The sequence below is a fragment of the Molossus molossus genome, unplaced genomic scaffold, assembly GCF_014108415.1.
Source record: "Molossus molossus isolate mMolMol1 unplaced genomic scaffold, mMolMol1.p scaffold_m16_p_4, whole genome shotgun sequence".
Classification (NCBI taxonomy): domain Eukaryota; kingdom Metazoa; phylum Chordata; class Mammalia; order Chiroptera; family Molossidae; genus Molossus; species Molossus molossus.
The window spans coordinates 12,886,561-12,903,429 of record NW_023425377.1 but is presented as its reverse complement, the minus strand read 5'-3'; positions in this window follow the sequence as shown (position 1 = coordinate 12,903,429).

The window sequence follows — 16,869 nt, the reverse complement described above, 5'->3', positions numbered from 1 at the left end:
ATCAGAGCAGAAATAAACAACATAGAGAACAAAAAAATGATTCAAAGGATCAATGAAACAAAGATATGGTTTTTCAAAAAGATAAACAAGATTGATGGACCCTTAACTAGACTCACCAAGAAAAAAAGAGAGAGAACCCAAATACACAAAATCAGAAATGAAAGAGGAGAAGTAACAACTGACACCACAGAAATACAAAGGATTGTTAACAAATACTATGAATGATTATATGGCAACAAATTCGACAATCTAAGTGAAATGGACAAATTTCTAGAAACACATAGTCTCCCAAAACTGGACTGGAAGAGATAGAAAACTTGAACAGACCAATAACAACAGAAGAAATTGAAGAAGTAATCAAGACTCTCCCAGCAAACAAAAGCCCAGGCCCGAACAGCTTCACGGGGGAGTTTTACCGAACATTCAAAGAAGAACTAATACCCATTCTCCTCAAACTATTTCAAAAAATTCAAGAAAAAGGAAGACTTCCAAACTTGTTTTATGAAGCCAGCATAATTCTAATTCCAAAATCAGAAAAAGACACTACGAAGAAAGAAAACTACAGGCCAATATCCCTGATGAACATAGATGCCAAAATCCTGAACAAAATACTAGAAAATAGAATCCAGCAATACATCAACAAAATTATCCACCATGACCAAGTGGGATTCATCCCAGGGATGCAAATCTGGTACAATATTCCCAAATCAATAAACGTGAAACACCACATAAATAAAATGAAGAATAAAAACCACATGATCATATCAATAGATGCCGAAAAAGCCTTTGACAAAATCCAGCATCCATTTCTGATAAAAACTCTCAGCAATGTGGTAATAGAGGGATTATATCTTGACATAATAAAGGCCATATATGAAAGACCTACAGCACACATCATACTCAATGGGCAAAAACTAAAAGCATTTCCCTTAAGAACAGGAACAAGGCAAGGATGCCCACTTTCACCACTCTTATTTAACATAGTACTGGAAGTCTTAGCCACAGCAATCAGACAGGAAGAAAAAATAAAAGGGATCCAAATTGGAAAGGAGGAAGTGAAACTGTCATTATTTGCAGATGACATGATACTATACATAGAAAACCCCAAAGACTCCATAAAAAATTTACTAGACTTAATAAATGAATTTGGCAAAGTAGCAGGATACAAAATTAACGTCAAGAAATAGATGGCATTCTTATACACCAATGATGAATGCACAGAAAGAGAAACTAAGAAAACAATCCCATTTACTATTGCGGCAAAAAAATTAAGATACCTAGGAATAAACTTAACCAAAGAAATAAAGGACCTATTCGCAGAAAACTACAAGTCATTGAAAAAAGAAATAGAGGAAGATATAAAAAAGTGGAAGCACATACCCTGTTCATGTATTGGGAGAATTAACATCATTAAAATGTCTACATTACCCAAAGCAATCTATAGATTCAGTGCAATCCCCATCAAAATACCAACGGCATACTTCACAGAATTAGAACAAGTACTTCAAAAGTTCATATGGAACCAAAAAAGACCTCGAATAGCCACAGCAATCTTGAAAAGAAAGAACAAAGTTGGGTCACATTACCAGATTTAAGGTTACACTACAAAGCCACTGTAATCAAAACAGCCTGGTACTGGCACAAGAACAGGCATATAGACCAGTGGAACAGAACAGAGAACCCAGAAATGGACCCAAGGCAATACGCTCAATTAATATTTGACAAAGATGGCAAGAACATACAGTGGAGTAAGGACAGCCTCTTTAATAAATGGTGCGGGGAAAATTGGACAGCTACATGCAGAAAAATGAAACTAGACCATCAACTTACACCCTACACAAGAATAAACTCAAAATGGATAAAATACTTAAATGTGACTCATGAATACATAAAAGTCCTAGAAGAAACTGTAGGCAACAAAATTTCAGACATCATACACAGCAGAATTTTCACTGATACATCACCTAAGGCAATAGACACAAAGGAGAAAATGAACACATGGGACTACATCAAACTCAATAGCTTCTGCACAGCAAAAGATACAATCATCAAAACGGAAAGGCTACCCACTGTATGGGAGAGCATAATTGCCAATGGTATATCAGATAAGGGGTTAATTTCCAATATATATAGAGTACTCATACAACTCAATAAAAGGAAGACAAAAACACAATTTAAAAATGGGCAGAGGACCTAAATAGACACCTCTCCAAACAGGACATACAAATGACCAAGAGACATATGAAGAAATGCTCAACATCACTAATCATCAGAGAGATGCAAAATAAAACAACAATGAGGTATTACCTCACACCTGTCAGAATGGCCGCCATCAATAAATCATCAAACAACAAGTGTTGGCGAGGGTGTGGAGAAAAGGGGACTCTAGTACACTGCTGGTGGGAATGCAGACTGGTGCAGCCACCATGGAAAACACTATGGTGTTACGTCAAAAAATTAAAAATTGAATTTCCATTTGAGCCAGTGATCCCACTTCTAGGAATATACCCTAATAAACACCAATAAAACACCAGTGAGAAAGAATATATGTATCCCTATGTTTGTAGAAGCACTATTTATAATAGCTAAGATCTGGAAACAGCCCAAGTGTCCATCAGTAGGCAAATGGATAAAAAAGCTGTATACACAATGAAGTACTATGCAGCTGTAAGAAAGAAAGATCTCTTATCCTTTGAGACAACATGGAAGGACCTGGAAAGTATTATCCTAAATGAAACAAGCCAAGCAGAGAAAGACAAATATCACATAATCTCACTTATTTGTGAATTATTCTGAACATAACAGTCTGAGGAATTGGGTGGACCCAGAGACGTGGAAGTAGAGTACAGACTGACAGCCCTCAGAAGAGGGGATGATAGGGGGAGGGAAGAGATATACCACAGAACATATATGCATGTATGTATGAATAACCGATGGACATGGACAAAGCCAGGTATGGGGTTGGGTGGGATGGGGAGGAAGGTGTTAATGGGGAAAAAAAGGAGAAACATCTGTAACAAAAATAAATTAATAAAAAATTTTAATAAATAAATCCATAAATAAATAAGAAAGAAAGAAAAAGAGAGAAAGAGAGAGAGAGAGAAAGGAAGGAAGGAAGGAAGGAAGGAAGGAAGGAAGGAAGGAAGGAAGGAAGGAAGGAAGGAAGGAAGGAAGGAAGGAAGGAAGAAAGAAAGAAAGAAAGAAAGAAAGAAAGAAAGAAAGAAAGAAAGAAAGAAAGAAAGAAAGAAAGACATTCAGATCTATGTCAGGCACCGTGCTAGGAACAGCAAGTCTAAAGAGCTTCTAATCTCGCATGTGAGATAGGCATACAAACAATTACCATAGGACCAAAGGATAACAGAGGAAGGAAAAAAGTGTGGGCTAATCAGAAAAGCCTTAACCAAGAAAAGTTAGTTAGGCCATGAGAGTAAATTGAATAATAGTGTCTAAAAGATATATCCAAGTCTTTAACTCCCAGTATCTGTGAATGTGATACTATTTTGAAAAGAGATCTTTGGAGATATGGTTAAGTTAAGGGTCTTGAGATGAGATCATCCTGGGTTTAGGGTGGGCCCTAAATTAATGACTGGTGTCCTTATGAGAGAGAGGAGAGAGAGATTTGAGAAAGGGAGAAATGAGAAGACCATGTGAAGATGAAGGCAGAGATTGGAGTGATCGGCCAAAGAAAGCCATGGATTGCCAGCCACCAGCAGAAGCTGGGGGGAGGCATGCAACTGAGCCTCCCTCAGATGCTCCAGAAGGAACCAATCCTGCCAATACCTTGATTTTGGACTTCTGGCTTCCAGACAGCAAGAGAATAAGTTTCTGTTGTTTTAACCCACCAAGTATGTGGTAACTTGTTATGGCAGCCCTAAGGAACCAGTACAGTCTTCAAGGATGAGTTGAAAGTAAGCTGTCCAACAACAAACATGGAGAGAAGAAAAGTATAATCTCATGAACTGATCCTATGCTCCAGGGAGGAGGGCAGGAGGCCTGATGATGGAACAGGGAGGAAGATCAGTCAACTCGAATGTAGGCTATCACCGGGTTGAAAGGATCTGTGACTCATCCTGTGTTAGAACCTGGAACCATATTAAAAGGAAGATGGATGTTGTTATGGCCAGCAAACTCAGGAATAAGGGAATTATTTTAGCTATTTATCACTACTCTTACCCATACATAGAAAAGGAAAAGAACACTTTATACCAGCTTTGGCCTTCGACCCTATCTCCAGAGAAGAAACCTAATCATCAAGTTGGACCATATGGAAGCTTTTTTTCTCCTAAGCCAAAACAGTCTCTGAGGCCAGCTCATCCTGTGTCCCCTCCCCTGACCCTAATGCACTTTACCATTACTGTTGCAGGAAAAGCAAACCGTTAAAAGATAGACCAAGGCACATTAAAATTTTCAAGAGTTTATTTGACCATATATCCCATCAAATCAGGCAGCACCTGTGGGGTTGGGGGGTTGGAAGATGGACTTTTTTAACCTTATGTTAAGCACTCTCAACTTTGTGTTAATGCATTCTGGGAATCCTAGCCCAGGGAAAACCTGGCCCGCCCATGTGTATTGGGTGCTTCATTTGCATGTGAATAAGGGTTTGTTATCTTTTGGCTCCAAGGTATCTTCCCCTAAAAAGCAAGAAACAAAGCTAGGGTGTATGCAGTAGTGCCATCTCAAGGAAATAATTCACTTAAGTACACTTGATACCTGTGGGTACGTACCAATCTGAAAATAAGTGGGACTGCGCCCAGAGATCTGGAGCATTTGCTACCTTGCCAAGCTCCCCGCACTCCAAGCAGCATGTACTTGTAGTTTCACTGCATTGCACTGATCCTGGCAGACTGAGAGACGGCAAGCACCAAACAAGAAGTGGTTAGGAGGGCACTACCAACAGGAGCTGGGAAAGAGCTTTTTACAGAGAACATAAGCAAGGAAATCAGTTGATTGGCTATAGCTTAAGCAGTTGCCTGATTTAGAAGTTTGCTATTCATGATTAGTTATTTCAATCAGTTTAACAAAACCAAGTCTGAACCCTGCAGCATCACCAGAAATGGAGCCAGAGTCCCAGTGGGTTAGTGTTTACTACACAGTGCCTGGCATTGAGGCACCCTGTCCAAATAAGCTATTTCAATTGAAAAGAAGATTACAGCTATATTTTTCCCCAGAGAAGACCTCCTCAATCTACTTCTTTGGAACTTGTGATCTGCCTCCACCAAGATTTAATTTTACTTTAAAGATGGTTCTCAGTCTCCAGGCCAAATGTCTCCATCATCCTACACTCAGAAATGGCACTTACACTACACCCCAGGTTCCATCACGCACCAGTCTGGATTTGGCCCAGACTGTCACAAACCAATGTTCACTTAATGCTCTGTTTCAGTCAACATTTGGTACGAGTAATTAGACTGGAATTTTCATAAAAACATCTAATGTATCTATTTGTAGAACTTAATCTGATTGGCAAAGTGACAAGCAATAACATTTTAGAGTCCCCATCCCCCATTATGAGTAACTTTCTCAACAGGCACACCTTGACCATGAAAATATTCAGAGCTGGTTACACAAATGTAAGTCCCTTAGACTTTAAGTTCAAAAACAGCATGAATAAGGCACTGACTATATTCTTGGCACTCAGCTGCCACAATTCACCCTTTCTCCATAGACGTCTAGATGACCTCCAAATCCATGTCCTTTTCTGACTTTCCTTGGTGTACTATTTTTTTTTTAATATTCATCTTTCAAACTGTCTAATCTTTACCAACTTTATAATTAGGTGGCTTCAGAGTTTTAAAAAAGAACCCACACTGATAACACCCTGATCATTTTGAATGGCAATATTCCTGTAGAAGTTTAAGCGGCACTGATAAGGGAACTTATTAGAACATTCCCTTCAAATCCGGAGATTAATGAGTACAAAAATAAATTCTGCTTTGCAAGACTTTGCGTAGAAAGCTTGGCTCATTTAATCCTTCATCAGTTCATTGTTTCCTTTCAAGACTGGCCCATATATTGTAGAATATATGTTTGCCCACCTAATATTATTGGAAGAGCTGCCTAAATATCTCTGCCAGAGGTGTGCCTTATTGCCTGAAGTTCACACTTTAACAATCATTTCTTTAGATTTTGATGTTGCCATTTTAAAAGGTGTACCATTGGGCCCGGCCAGTGTGGCTCAGTGGTTGAGCGTCGATCCATGCACCGAGAGGTCGTCGGTTCGATTCCCAGTCAGGGCACATGCCCAGGTTGTGGCTAAATCCACAGTGAGGGGCGTGCAGGAGGCGACCGATCATATTCTCTCTCATCAATGTTTCTGTCTCTCCCTCTCCCTTCCTCTCTCTCTAAAATCAATAAAGAAATAAAATTTTAAAAATAATAATAAATAAATAAAAGGTGTACCATTGGGAGGTATGCAGACTGTATTTTCTAAAAAAATAGCTACAGCCATATATCTGGTCTTACATGCTCTTCCAAGACCTTGCAGATCTCTGTTGAGAAGTGGAGCCTATTTTCTCTGCCCTTGAGCTGGGCTAGGCTACTTGGCCAAGAGAGAACAAAAGAAGGAACTGGTTTGACTTCAGAAACTAATTCATATGAAACACTATGCCTTCTGCCTGCCCCCAAAGCCACATGGAAAGGTCACTTGTAAGTACTGTGGCCACAGCCAAAGCTGAAGTCAGACAACCACACGTGAGTGAGTGAGTGAGTGAGTGAGTGAGTGAGTGATCCTTCATAGAACTCCAGCTATCAGCCTCCAAGTCATTCTAGCCAAATCCAGCTGAGTGTAGACCTGTTAGTACACACTGACATCATTGTTTGGAGTCACTTAGGTGTTTGAGTCACATTGTTTGAGGTGTTTCTTATGTAGTCATAGATAATCAATAGAAGTAACACTTGAATATTAGTACAAGTTAATTTTTCAGATTAGCTAGACATTTTGTAGTAGGTATAAAACTCATGAGGGATTACAATAGGAAGAAAAAAAGGAAGAAGACTTTTTCTACTTATTTTAGGTAGGCTAAAACTATAAAATGTTTAGAAGAAAACAGGAGAAAAGTTTAATGACACTGGATTTGACAATGATTTTTTTGGATATTACACCAAAAGCATAGGCAAAAAAAAAAATAGAAAATTGGACTCCATCAAAATGAAAAACTTCTGTGCACCAAAGGACACTATTAAAGGTGTAAAAAGACAACCCACAGAATGGGAGAAAATATTTGCAGATCATATATACGATAAGGGTTAATATCCAAAATATATAAAGACACCTACACTTACAACAACAACAAAAAACTTGGTTAAAAAATAGACAAAAGATTTGATAGACGTTTGTTCAAAAAAGATATACAAATGGACAATAAGAGCATGAAAAGACAATAGCTCTGTGCATGCAACAGGTGTTAATACTTTTCCAGTGAAGAAGGAATGGATGTTCAGGCAAGTTAATAATGTTCCCAAGGTCACATAGTTAGGGTTAGCCTAAATCCAAAAGGGTCTAAAGAACTAAACTATACTCTGCTAACAATAGCTTCTTGAATTCCAGGATCGTGTATGTAGTTTCTGTGTGCCTAAACCTAGAAGACACCTAATAAACATCAGTTAAATAAAAAAGAAGAAGAAAACATTCAGAGATGCTCAACATCACTAATTATTAGAGTAATGCAAATTAAAACCACAGAAATACAATTTTTCACTCATTAGGACAACTATTATGGTCTTTTAAAAAAGGAAATAGCAAGTGTTGGAGAAATTAGAACCATTGTGCACTGTTGGTGGGAATGTAAAATGGTACAGCTGTTAGCATGGTAGCTGGTCAGGTATTAACAAAAGAGAAGGGAGCTACACTGGCTAAGCCTGATTAAGTCTGGAAGCGACAGCTTCACAGACACCCCAGGGGACAGGGAAGACAGGTTGGGAGGCGGCAGGATAAACAGCGACAGGGAGAAGGAAATTCCCTTGCTGGGTACACACTCAGTAGAAACCAAGATGGTGCAGGGGGAGATCCTTCCACTGAGGGCCTGTGCAGAAGTCAGATGACAAAGCAAAACTATGAGGCTTGCACAGTGAAAACTAAAATGGCAACCAAAATGGGGAGGAGTCTAGCCAGGAAAAGCTGGGAAACAAACCAGATCAGAAAAGGGCGTGGAATCCTGGAAGATCCAGAAAAGAGATTGGAAAAAGGGAGGGCCCAGCACAAGCCTGCAAAGAATTAGGAAGAAGATTGGATAGTGTAAAGAAGGCTTACCCCTCCCCAAACCAAGGAACTATAATCAAAGCCTAACAAGGCAGGGTCTCTCACTCTCTTTAGCAGCCATGCAGGCCCAAGCACAGGGCCAGTCTTGGCCGAGGCACCATCAGGCCTTGGTGGTGGACACGCAGATGGGGACGTGAGAACACAGAGAAGGTCTGCATCTCCAAGTCCTGGTCCTCCAGGGCCTGATGGGCATGGGTGTGGCCCCAGAGGATGGACTTCTGCAGCGAGATGGAATTGATCCACCTGGCTATAGATGACTTAGTGCACCTAAGCCCTTCCTTTGTTTCCACTCCAATAAATCTTATCACAATACCTCAAATCCTCCCTTGCATAAGTCCCTGAAATTCATTTCCTGTGACTTCCACCGGCAACATAGCCACTACAGAAAACAGTATGAGGGTTTCCCAAAATATTAAAAAATAAAATTACGACATGATGTAGCAATCCCAGTTCAGCATATCCAAAAGAATTGAGAGCAGGGTCTCAAAGAGATATTTGTCTACCAATGTTCACAGCAGCCTTTTCACAATAACCAAAGCATGAAAACAACCCAAGTGTCCATTGAAATTCTGCTACCTGCTACCACATGGATGTTCCTTGAGGACATTATGCTAAGTGAAATACACCAGTCACCAAAAGACAAATACTGTATATGATTCTATTCACATGAAATACTGAGAATAGTCAAATTCATAGATGAAAAGTAGCATGGTGGTTGTCAGGAGCTGGGAAGAGGGTATGGGGAGTTACTGCTTAAGGGGTACAGAGTTTCAGTTAGTAAAGATGAAAAAGTTCTGGAGCTGGAGGGCAGTGGTGGTTGAACAACAATGTGAATTCACATAATGTCACTGAACTGTGCACTTAAAAGTGGTTAAATTTTATCTTATGTATATGAATTTTATCTTCTGTTTATTTTATCCTATATATTTATCTTATGAATGTTATGTATATTTTACCACAATTTTTAAAATGGGCATAGGATTTGAACATTTTTCCAAAGAAGATATTAGAATGACCAGTAAGCCTATGAAAAGATGCTCAATGTCATGAGTCATTAGGCAAATGCAAACCCAAACTATGAGATACCATGTCATACCCACTAGGATGGTATCACCAAAACGACGGATAATGAGAAATATTGATGAAGATGTGGAGGAATTGGAATCCTCACATAGAGCTGATGGGGGTATACAATGGTATAGCTACTTTGGACCAGGAACCAAATCTGCCAGCACCTTAATCTTGGATTTTCTAGGCTACAGAACTGTGAGAAATGAATGTCTGTCATTTAAGCCACACAGTTGACGGTATTATATTACAGCAGCTAAGCTAACTGAGACAAACCCCACTGCCCATTAACTGATGAATGGATGCAAAAAATGTAATGTATTCATACAGTGGAATATTACTTAAAAGGAATGAAGTAGTGAGTAGTGATATATGATACAACATGGATGAACCTAAAAAACATTATACTAAGTGAAAGAAGCCAATCACAAATGATTGTATATTGTAAGATTCCATTTATATGCAATGTCCAGAACAGGCAAATATACAGACAGAAAATAAATCATTGATAGCCTAAAGCTGGGAGATTGGGAAGAGGGAGTGAAGAAAAACTAATAGTGGATATGGGGTTATTTTAGGGTGAAATGTCCTTAGACTGTGGTCATGGTTGCACAACTCTTAATACACTAAAATCCACTGAATCATGCATTTTAAATGAATGAATTTTATTGTCTATGAGTTAAAATCTTGATTAAAATGTTCAAAAGTTTTTAAAAATTGAGAGAGAAAAATTATATCTATGATCATTTATGAAAGGTACACGCATTTGAGAAAGAGGTATAAATTCATAAACAAACACAGATGTCCATAAATTCATTAAATTCTATATAGTTATGATCTCAAATTGAAGGTAAAAAAAGGGATGTAGGTGTACCTTTTGTGTAGACATCTTTCTATAGCATATTAGTATGATTACCTCCCCTTGGAAGAAAGGGGATTATAGTCATACTATCTACTAAACACCTTCTGTATAAAGTGTACTATGGCCTGGCCAGTGTGGCTCAGTGGATTGAACTTCCTCCCACTGACTGAGAGGTCCTGGTTTGATTCCTGCTCAGGGCACATGCCCGGGTGGTGGGCTCGATCCCCAGGAGGGGATGTGCAGGAGGCAGCAGATCCATGTTTCTCTCTCACATGGATGTTTCGTACTATGAATCAGAGATAAGTCTGTATTAAACATCTTTTTTTAAGATACAATGAATCAAGAGTAAATAGGTAAGTATAATAAAATATCTGATTAAAAAGATGTTTTGAGACCTAAAATAGTACCAAATTATGTTATCCAAGATTATATAAAATTTCTGAGCCTCAAGGGAGAGAGAGGAATCAAAGCAGTCTAATCCTGATGAACTGTGCGATGAGGGGGAGAGAGAACTGAGGTACTCACAGATATCCCTATTCATTCCCTTTTACGAAAATGAGAACTCGGGACCATGGAAACAATGGATTCATGACCCAAGAGGCGTTCTTAACATCACATCCCTCAGCAGCAAATTCATAAAGGACTTTCTCCTTTTTTAAGTGCTTACTGTTACGGGGTTTGTGTGGAAGGAAGTATTTCAATAAATTAGCCCTTAATTTTTCAAGCTAGTCCAACAATTAATGTGAATTGACCATCTAAAAATTAACAATAGTGAAGTCTAACAGATGAGTTTAGTTGAATAGAGCAAAATATAACCAAGCAATGAAATTGTGAGCTTAGATTTCAGATGTGAATAAAATAGCATTCTTTTGTCCATGAACCTAAAATCGTTTTCATAAACACATGCTGCATGTCTGGAGAAGTCTTTCCAGAAGGGAGTATGAAATATACAAGGAGCAAAAAACAGAAGAATGAAAGTCTAGGAGACAAAAATCTGAATACGTCATATAAACCTCTCTGGGCTTACTGTCCTCTCAAAAAAATAAGGCTCACAATCTATTATGTACTGAATCATGTCACCCCCAAAATTCATAGGCTGTAGCCCTAACCCCAAGGTGACTATATTTGGAAGTAGGGTCTTTAGGGAGATGAAGTTAAATGAGGTCATGAGGTTATAGCCCTAAACCTATCTGATGGTGGCCCTTGTAAGAAGAGGAAGACGCACCAAGAAGGTGTGACTACAGAGAAAAGTCCATGTGAGGACACAGGGAGCTGGGACCATCTGCAAGACAAGGAGAGGCCTCGGGAGAATCCAAATCTGCTGACACTTTGGTCTTGGACTTCAGCCTCCAGAACGGTGAGAAAATAAATGTTTGTTGACCCAGTCTGTGGTATTTTGTTATGCTAACCTAACAAACAAATACACAATCTCTTCTCTGAAAATCTGGCAAGGATTCTAGGACATTTGGAACAAGAAAACACATGTGAAAGCCCTTTGTAAACTGTGAGGTTTAATTAAAAAATAAAAAAGAGCCCTGGTCGGTTTGGCTCAGCGGTTAGAGCGCTGGCCTGCAGTCCGGAGAGACCCGGGTTCGGTTCCCACGAAGGGCACGTACCTCGGTTGCAGTTTGTCCCCGGCCCTGGTTGGGTTGTGCGGGTGGCAGCCACTCGATGTGTCCCTTTCATGTCGATGTTTCTCTCTCTCTCTCTCTCCCTTTCTTTCCCTCCCACTCTATCTAAACAAAAATGGAAAAATGTCCTCCGGTGAGAATAAAAAAACTTTAAAAAAAATTTAAAAAAAGATACCATTATCTCTTGATGAGAATCATCATACACTTTTCATATACAAGAAGGAGTCCCCTTAAGGAAAATGCTTAACAGAAGAAAGACTAAAGAAAAACCTAAAATATTGGTTTCTGCTTATTGATTTGTATGAAGCCAGCTGCTCCCAGTTTATGAGGGCTCCCAGCTGGCATGTTAGAAGATGAATCCCCACTTTAACTTCTAAACAACTGGAAGACTAACTGATCATTGTGAGTAAAGAAGGGAAAAGATTCTGATAATGCTGCTCAGTTTAAATGTATGTACTCATTGAAGAGTATTATGCTAAGTGAAATGTCAGACAGAGAAAGACAAAGACCATATGGGGTGGGCCACAGCAGGTGTACAGTTGTTCCTATGGAAAAAGACCAGCAAGTTATGATTACAATAACACCACAATATGCTCTGTGTTTCACCTACTCAGAACTGTAAACCTCCTTTTGCCCATCCCTGTATTTGTATATGAAATCTAAAGAACAAAATAAACAAACGAACAAAATAGAAACAGACTCATAGATACAGAGAACAGACTGACAGTTGTCAGAGGGGAGGGAGGTTGGGGGCTGGGTAAAAAAATGTGAGGGGATTAAGAAGTACAAATTGGTAGTTACAAATAGTCACAAAGATGTAGCTTACAGCAAAGGGAATATAGTTAATAATAGGATGACTAAGTATGAGGTCAGGTGAGAGGTACTTGAAACATTGGGGGGACCACTCGAATGTAAAGTACATGATCTTCTAACCACTTTACTGTACATTGGATACTAATACAGAATAATATTGAGTGTAAATCATAATTGACAAGTAAGAAAATAATAATAACTATATTTAGTCATTGACATCAGCAGTGCCTTGAGCTATAATTTATCTTTGAAGATTACTATTTCTACAGAATGTAATACTATCTAACATTTATTGAGCCCTTACATGTGCTCTTTCCAAATATTAGTTCAATTAATCTTCATAATGACCTTTGACATTGACGGGGTCCCTCGTATCTGCAGGGGATATGTTTCAAGGCCCCCAGTGTGTGCCTGAAATCATGGATAGTACTGAGTCCTATATATATAGATATACTGTTTTTTTCCTATACCCAGACACCCATGATAAAGTTTAATTTATAAGTTAGGTACAATAAGAGATCAAGAATTATAACAATGCACTGTACTCAGACTTACGTGAATGTGGTCTCTCTCTCAACGTATCTGCTGGTGCTGGACTTACCCTGTCCTTGAGAAGCTGGGGAATAATACAGCGGGGACATGATGAGGTGTGAGGTGAACGAAGTAGGTTGTGGGGCCCGCGAGGCTGCGCTGGACGTATTGTCGGGAGGATCGAGTCACGATGATGTCAGATCGTCCACCCACACGTCATGCCTTTGCCAGCACTTGTCACGCACTGAGACCAGACCTTTTGCAGGTTGACGCATGGCAGAAAACTTGCACCCATTTCTTTCTCCTTTCTCACAATTCCACAGCCAGAAGGTTCATTCTTACCGTAAATATTAGCGACCTCAGCATACACTTGTATTCGTTTTGTCTTTTTTGTGCCTTATCAAGACGAGAACTTCCACCTTTTCGTTGGAAGGAAGCACGTCGCGGCTTCTCGTCGGCAGAGCCAGGCGGCCAGGAGCACCGCGTACGCTCTGGGGCGGCTATTAACTAAGCAAAGGTGACTTGGCCAGGGCTCTGCCGTCCCTGACGGAGGCTCCGGGTCCCACGTGGCCGCCAGGGGGCGCCTGGGGCGTGGAGATGGGGCGGAAGGCGTGATTCCCCGTGGGGGACCCCCTCCACTTGCGAGATTTCATCCCGCTCAGAGAGCCATTGTTTATTTCTGGGATTTGCCATTTGGTATTTTTGGACCGTGGTTGACCAGGGGTAACTGAAACCTCAGAAAGCAAAACCGCAGGCAGGGGGCGAGTACAGTGAAATAAGTTCTGAGGCTGTGAGAACTGTATCCCTGCGGCAGCCGGTCCCTAGTGTCGGAACCAAACCACTCTGTCAGCTATTAAAGGTTCTTCTCCAAGGCCGAGCTGGTCGGGAGAATTATATCTTAAAAACACTGGGGGCTACTTAGGGGTCTTATTTATGACATCCAAGTATTTCCGTGCTCATACACACTATATTTATGGTTGCATGATGTAAATATATGTACATTTCCATTAAAAATAGAAACCTCTAGCCCTGGCCAGTTTGGCTCAGCGGTTAGAGTGTCAGCCTGCGGTCTGGAGAGACCCAGGTTCGGTTCCCGCTAAGGGCATGTACTTCGGTTGCAGTTTGTCCCCGGCCCTGGTTGGTCGTGCGGGTGGCAGCCACTCGATGTGTTCCTTTCACATCGATGTTTCTCTCTCTCTGTTCCCCTCTCTCCCTCCCACTCTACCTGAACAAAAAATGGAAAAATGTCTCGGGTGAGGATAAAAAAAAAAAAAAAAAAATAGAAACCTCTATAATGTGCCTTAAAATGTCTATTCTATTTGAGCTAAATCTGTGCATGGGAGACTTCCAACAAAAGCTAGATGTCTTGGTGTCTTGAGCAAATTGATGCCTTGTTCCATCATATTTTAACTACATATGGGTGCCCCCAAAATGCATGTTTTTATTTATTTGTTATTCTTACATGAGCTCTGATATAAAGCTCCTAAACTTGACAAAATAAAATATTTTAAATCAAAAGGAGGCCTGAAACTGAAAATTATGAATATAAAAATCGATGTAGAAAACATTCATAAAGGATTTCTTTACATCTAATAAAAGAACTTTAAGCAAGCTAAATACACAGAATTTCTGCTCCTTTATGTTGCTTGCTTCCATTGTAGTCTGTGAGTATTTGACTAGAAGGTTCTGTAGCAATACAGCTGACCGAATGTAAACTGCCCAGGGTCATATGAGGCCCTAGATTATTCCAGTAGTTGAATACTTCTTTTACCCTGCTGGCTCTTTGCCGTCATTATTTAAACATGCTCAAATCCAGCTCATCTTTGAAAAGCAAACTATCTCCCTCAGTATCATATCCACCTTCTGCTCAAAAACCTCTACCCCTCACAGTCAAGCTCCTTGCAAAAGTGTTTTATATATTCATTGACTTCATTTTCGCTCTTTATTATTCATAATTCATTGTATCCTTTTTTGCAGCTTCATATACTGGTCTCACCCCCTCCTTAAAACACTTTCCCTTGATTCCCTAACATATTGTCTCCTGTCTCTCTTGTCCCTAACTATACTGCCATGACTCAAAACACCTCCTATATTCTGATGAGTCCCAAAGCTGTCTACAGCCCCAAATGTTTCTGAAGGTGCATTTTGTTTATTTTTTTTATCCTCACCTGAGGACATTTTTGCATTTATCTTCAGATAGAGTAGGAGGGAGAGAGGGAGGAAGAGAGAAAGGTAAACATTGATGTGAGAGAGACACATCGAGTGGCCGCCACCCATACGACCCCAACTGGGGCCAGGGACAAACTGCAACGGAGGTACGTGCCCTTAGCGGGAACCAAACCCAAGACTCTCTGGTCTGTGGGCTGACGCTCTAACCGCTGAGCCAAAGTGGCCAGGGCTCTGGAGGTGCATTTTGTACAACTTTGCCTGAAGTCCCTCAGGCATCTCTAGCTCACAGTCTTCCCCCAGGAACCTAGCCTTTCCCTGTATTTCCTGATCTTAGCACATATGTAGACTCTGCATTCAACCTTTTTCTTAAACCAGAAATTTGAACGTTATTCCCGACTCCTTCTTCTTCCTGGTTCTCCAACCAATCAATTGAATCCATCACCACAATCCACCAGCGTTACCTCCTAAATTCCCTTGAATCCATCCCCTTCTTTCCATTCCCACTCTCACTCCCTCAGTCCAATCTTGCCTATTTTTCTAGGTTCAGGCAATGGCATCTTAACTGCTCTTCCTGACCCCCTTCTTGGCCCCCTTCTTACGAATCTTCATGCTGATGCCAAACGGGCATTCTAAATCACAAATCCAATTGCAGTATTCTCTTTAAATTCCATGGTTGTTTCGCAAAACCCTGTCTAATAAAGTGCAAATTTCTAAGACTATACATGGTATATTTCTAAGATATACATGGTATGCACAGCTCTTCATGATAATCAACTGCTTATCTTCCCATCTCATTGCCAAACAGACACACACCCCCAACACCAGCCATGCTTTGGCCGGAGCCATCTGTATTTCATTTGCAGAAATCAACTTACCGTGTCTTTCTTCTGTGCCTTTGCACATACGGTTGCTTTTGTCGGGACCGCCTTTTGTACCAGCCTCTTCACTTAGCTAAAGCTTCCCAAACTTACATCGGAAGTTAAAGAGTGAAAAGGCTAAAGAAATGAGGAAAGCAGTGACCCGAACCAAGGAAGGCCTTCCCCAGTCTAAGGCAAACCTAGAGAGCAAACGTCGTGACCTGTGAGGTCCCTCATTCTAGTACAATGCAAAAGGACCGAAAAGCTAGATCAGAAAGTATAGATTTTCATTTCCCAAATTTCAACTCTATCAAAATCTATTGTGTAGTGTGTACACGCACACGTGCACACTACCGTTCTTTTATTTTCTTTTATTCTATTTTCTTTTATTTTTTAAGTTCGCAGCATCAGCCGAAACCTGAATAAGAAAGTGGCCTTCTTCTCTCCCCATTCCCACCTTGGCCTACCAAAGTAGCAGACCACAGAGACACCTTCGGTGCAGGCTTCAGATTAGAGAAGACTCACCTGGAAGACCATGATCCAGGTGATTCTTCCAACCCCTTACCTTCACAGAGAACAAAGACAACATTCCCTGGGACTCAAAAACGGTAACACATTTTCAATCTGGGACTACAAAATACAATGGTCTGCCACCTAGAAAGTCCTCAAAAATATTGTTGA